The sequence below is a fragment of the Myodes glareolus genome, chromosome 17, assembly GCF_982192425.1.
Source record: "Myodes glareolus chromosome 17, mMyoGla1.1, whole genome shotgun sequence".
Lineage (NCBI taxonomy): Eukaryota > Metazoa > Chordata > Mammalia > Rodentia > Cricetidae > Myodes > Myodes glareolus.
This window is the reverse complement of record NC_142042.1, coordinates 13726547-13731977: the sequence shown is the minus strand read 5'-3', so window position 1 is coordinate 13731977 and position 5431 is coordinate 13726547.

Sequence of the window (5431 nt, the reverse complement as noted above, 5' to 3'; positions counted from 1 at the left end):
CTCAGGAATTTGGATCATGACCAGAATATTTACATATATTTGATAGAGAGGAATACTGATGTCAGTTGGTGACCTGCCTTATGCAATCTCCTTGGTCATTAAGTGACATGGGTGAATGCATGTATGGTCGTTTCTAAGACAGTGGACAGTGGGGAGCTGCTAAAAGACATTGCTAGTGAAGCTCTGCTTACGTGAGTTTATTTTGTTCAACCGTGAGTCTTCCAGTGCTAAAGTGGGGGAATGAAGAGTCCCTGAACGTGCCAAAGACTACCAGAAAAACTGGCTACTGGGAGGGAAACTATGGCTTTTTGGCATGTTTCTGCCTCCAACTGTTGATGGTATTCTACTGTGCCAGCCCAGGCTTGCTGTGGCCTTTCCCGTAAAATCTTTCCATATTTTCTGAGAGTTTAGATGGGAGCACGGCCATCGGTCGGTCCTACCAGATGGGGTTGGACATTTTTAACCTGGAGACCTGGTCGTGTTTAAATTGGCAGTGTGGTTTGATCTAAGAGTTTTTTTCAGCTTCCCTGAGTCATTGTTATTGTATTTTTTAAATACGTTTTTTTTTTTTTTGAAATGTCCTATGGCCTTTCCTGTGAAATCTTTCCATATTATCTGTCCTGGAGCATCTAAGTGTTTCTCAGCTTCCCCGAGTCATTGTTATTGTATTTTTAATATATTTTTGAAAGAGTCTATATTTTATTACTGATTAAACCACACTGCCAATTTAAACACGACCAGGTCTCCAGGTTAAAAATGTTCAACCCCATCTGGTAGGACCGATCGATGGCCGTGCTCCCATTTAAACTCCCAGTCTTGCCATGTGTGACTCCTGCAGGCCCAGCTTTGCTCTTCTCCAGGGGCTTCTCTTGGATTTGTACCTGGTTTTCTCACCAGGTTTTATCCAAACCCATTGAGGACTAGGACGATATTGCTTTTGTTTCTTGCTTTGGAATCACTTGAGTGTGAGAGGATGCGGTGAGAAGCCGAGTTAAGTGTATGGCCAATGATGAAGGAGGAGAGGAGCGGAGCCTGTTACTGTAGCCTGTGTCCACCGATTAGACTCATTTTCACCCGCATAATGTATCTTTGTACTACATTTAAAACTTTCTTGTTAGCAAGAGATTATTTTTCTGAGTTTAGTTTTGCTCTGAGCCTCAATTCCCCTAACTTAGAACAAGGACACTGAAATCTTCTAAGAGACATTCTGTGACGATTTAATGGAATAGCATGTGAAGCTGGGTTTGGGACTGTAGACTGCTGGGCTATTGGCAGAGTAGACCCTGTATCTTAAAGCCAGAAACAGCAAGAAAAAAAGAATGAGTTTCCTGGGGCTATCGGCTATTAAGTGGTCAGCCCTGAAATCATATACATGTAAGTAACACTAAATGGGCCAAGCAGGTTATATTATATATCTAGGCATGTATATAATAATATAAAATAATAATAAAGAAAAAGAAACCATGATGTTGAGAGGCAGCAAGGGGGCACATTTAAATAAAAATACATATGAAGAAAAAGAAAAATGTGTATGAAAGCAGTTTTTGTAATTTCTGTGCAAACAAGGTCCTGAACACAGAAATAAATGTATATTGGGTGTTTTTTCTCATTCCTTTTCATTATTGTGAAAAAAGATGAGTGTTTCTTTGTGTCCTCTGGCCCCTGCCAGTGCACTGTTCATCAACAACCCAGAGCTGAGTGATGCTGGCATTGGCCCCAAAGAACTTGGAGATTTGTTATGTGGGTTAGACTGGAATGCAATAAGAAATGAAGACCAGAGCAAGGGGGCTTCTGTAAGGGAATTATACTACACCCCTCGGGGGCCCAGAATTGGGAAACTTTCAGGATGGAGGGAATCAGAAAGCCTTGGGGAGAGAGCATTCTTTAGAACTGGAAGCCCGAAGAAGCTCATTTGCTCCGAGTGAGTCTCAGAGGTGGGGAAATTTGGTATTTCGGGGGCGATTCAACCATAGAGTCTACATATTTAACACATATGTGACATACCCTGCTTTTCAGAAGTTAGATCAGAGGAATTAATCTTGAAAATCCTTCTGAGTAGTTTTGCTTGTTTGCTGGCTTCCATTTAAACAAAGGTTCAAGGGACTGCAGATCGCTATGATGGTTCCACATGAGGGAAACCAGACTTTCTGTTTTGTTTAAATATTGGGCCAAATAACGGACTTTCTTAGGCAGGGTTGCATTAAAGTCTCAGCTGTCTAAGTCTTTTATAATAACTTAACTCTTGATTCTGGTCAAGTTGCTGGAAGAAACCTTCCAATGTCATCCTTCAGTTGGAGCTGAACTCAAAAGTGGACAGCAAACTTAAAGCCCATGTTGTCACAACATCCTGGAAGTGAGATCTCTGTGTTAGTGACTTTATTAAATGACCTCTGTATTCCCTCCTGGATGCTTGCTTTGAAATGTGCTTCCCTCGCTGGTAACACCGAGGGTTCAAGAGTAGAGACAACAACAAATCAGCTGTATACTTCCTTTTTTTTTTTTGAGACAATCTTTCATGTAGACCAGGTTGACCTCCAACTTGCTATGTAGCTCAGGATGTCTTTGAATTCCTGATCCCCCCCCCCCCTCCATCCCCGAGTGCTGGACCACTGAAGAGCACCGCTGTGCCCAGCAGTCTGTCTTCCGAAGAGTCAAGTGGAAATGAGTCATGTAATTTCCAGTCCAGAATCAAATCCTCTCATTGAGAACTTAAAGTCTTATTTCAGTGAAAACCTTCTAAACAATATTTTTGGGGTGCCTCTTTGGTTCTTTGTGAACCTGCCTGTTTTTGTTTGTGTATTGGAAGCCTCCTTCGGTAACAGCTAATTTTAGGTGATGTTTAACCTGGGCTCCGGGATGCCCAGGTAACTGTTGGAATGCTGTTCCTGGGGTTGTATGTGAAGCTGCCTCTGGAAGAGGTTAACATTTGGACCAGTAGAACTGAGTGAAAATTGCCTTCCCTCATCCAGTGTCTTGAGAACCCATGAAGAACAAAAGCACAGAGAAAATGGACTGGAGAGATGGCTCAGCAATTAAGAGCACATACTGTTCTTCCAGAGGTCCTGGGTTCAGTTCCCAAATACACGTCAGACAAACCCGTCCATTTTTAACCCTAGCTCCAGGGAATCCAATGCCTCTGGCCTCCCTGGGCACCCAAACTCATTTGCATACACACACCCACAAACACAAACATAATTAAAAGTAATAAAAAAAATTTAAAAACACAGAGAAAGGGAACTCTATTCTCTGTCTGGAGTTGAGACACTTATTTTCTCTTGTAAGAATTGGTATGAAATATTGGAAGCACTAAAGGAAACAACCTAGGGAAAATCCTTCAGGCAGGATTTTGACACTTTAAACAACATCAATAAGTATTATACATTATTATTAACTATCATATGGTGTTGTGAGTGTGAATGTTGGCACAAAACGATTGCTAATTAAAATTTGTTCTCATGGCTTTATTTTGTAGATCTGTAAATAGAGTCTTCAGGGTTTGCGCAGGGAATGGAAAGTCCCCGAGCCTTCCTGAGAATATAGGAAAACCCTGCGATGGCAGCAGACCCGCAGCTTTTCTGCATGCGCCTATCTTCAGCGGTTGGGAGTGCCCCACGCTTGCCAGCCCAGGCTTGGTAAAGCCTCATCTGTAGGATCTTCCCACATCATCTTCATTAGGAGCAGCTGTTCTTCCTGTCTTGAGTCACTGTACTGCACCCCGCCTGTTTATCTTGGGCCAGTTTGTTCAAACATAACATATCACCTGAGCGGCTCATACACTCCATTACCAGCAAGGAAACCCCCTCCCGAGCCCACAACTTTAACCTCTCGCATTCTCATTATTTTTAAGCTGTAAAATGAGGACAACGGTTTCTTCCTAAAAGCAGTGTTACAAAAGTTAAAATGTGAAGCATTTGGTGGCCTACACTGCTGGCTTATGTATGTAGTGAGACCATGTTTTAAAAAAAAAGCCAAAGGCAACATAAAAAAGAACGAATAGTTAAATGAATGAATGAGGGAATGAAAAGAATGTGTCCCCCAAACTCTCGTAAATCGTGGTGCTTTTGACCCACACAGAAGATGAGTTTGCTTCTCTGTGTTCTGTGCCCCTTCCCAGTGCTCCTCACGTACAGAATGGAGTCAGTGTGGACATTGCTTGGACAGGACCTGAAGACCGGCTTCATGGGTTCAACTGAAAGAAAACAATATGTAAAATACACAACAGTGCGAGAGAAGCTCTGTAGAGAGTTATGACACAGCACCAGGGAACCCAGAGTCAGAGGACAGCTGCTCAAGTGGAAGAGAACCAGGAAGCAGCCTTTGGGGTGGAAACTGAAGCCCAAGAGAGGGAAGATGTTGTAGGTGACAGCTGCAGACGGGGTAACTGAAGCTGAGGGAGGGAAGATGTTGTAGGTGACGGCTGTAGACAGGGTAACTGAAGCTGAGGGAGGGAAGATGTTGTAGGTGACAGCTGCAGACAGGGTAACTGAAGCCCGAGGGAGGGGATGTGTCATAGGTAACAGTTGTAGATGGGGTAATTGAAGCCCCAGGAAGGGACCATGTTGTTGGTAACAGCTGCAGATGGCAACCTTGGGTTTCATCACAGGCCATTCAACTTCAGTTTAATTTACTTCTTCATAACAGGGTCTCACTAAGTAGTCCTGACTGTCCTGGAACTCAGCAGAGATCTGCTTGCCTCAGCCTCCAGGGGAGCTGGCATTAAAGGCTTGGGGTCATTATTTCCAAGCCTTCAGTCGATCTGAAAATGCTATATGACACAGGAGATGTTTCCAAAGGGCACCCGGAGAAGATGAACCTTGAGAAACATTCGAGAGTAGTTCCTTTTGTTTCCTTTTAAACAGTAGCTCTCAGCCAAAGAGTCAGGAGAATGTGGACTGCTTTGATAGGTTTTGACTCTGAGATAAAGTCTGCCTTTTAAAATATTAGGCAATGCTCAGCTGCCACTAGGCTTTTGGTATGGTTTGAATATGGCTTGTTTTCTATAAAACCCATCTTACAATGATGCTGAGAAGTGATTGTGCTGTGATTAGGAAGCTTTGCCTGGAGCCGTTCTTGCCAGATTGGCTCCTGCGAAGGCAGGCTATCACAAAGTGTGTTTCTTATCTTCCGCTTCTCCCACAGGCTTGTACTCGTCCTTAATCTGCATCAAGAGCTGAAGCTTCATCATGGGGTCCTTGCCAGAGGCTGCCTGCCAATCTTAGACTTCAGGTCTCCAGAACCAAGTCCCTTTATACGTTATCCATTCTCAAGTGGGCCGTTGGGTGACAGAAAAGAGATTAATACAATGAAATAATTTGCCTACGTATGTATTTTGCCTGCTTTTCTTTTGCTTCCTATTTAAAAAAACCACAGAGAACATATAATCATGCCTGAGCAGATTTAAAAGTTTTCTTTTTGGAGACAGGATCTTGCA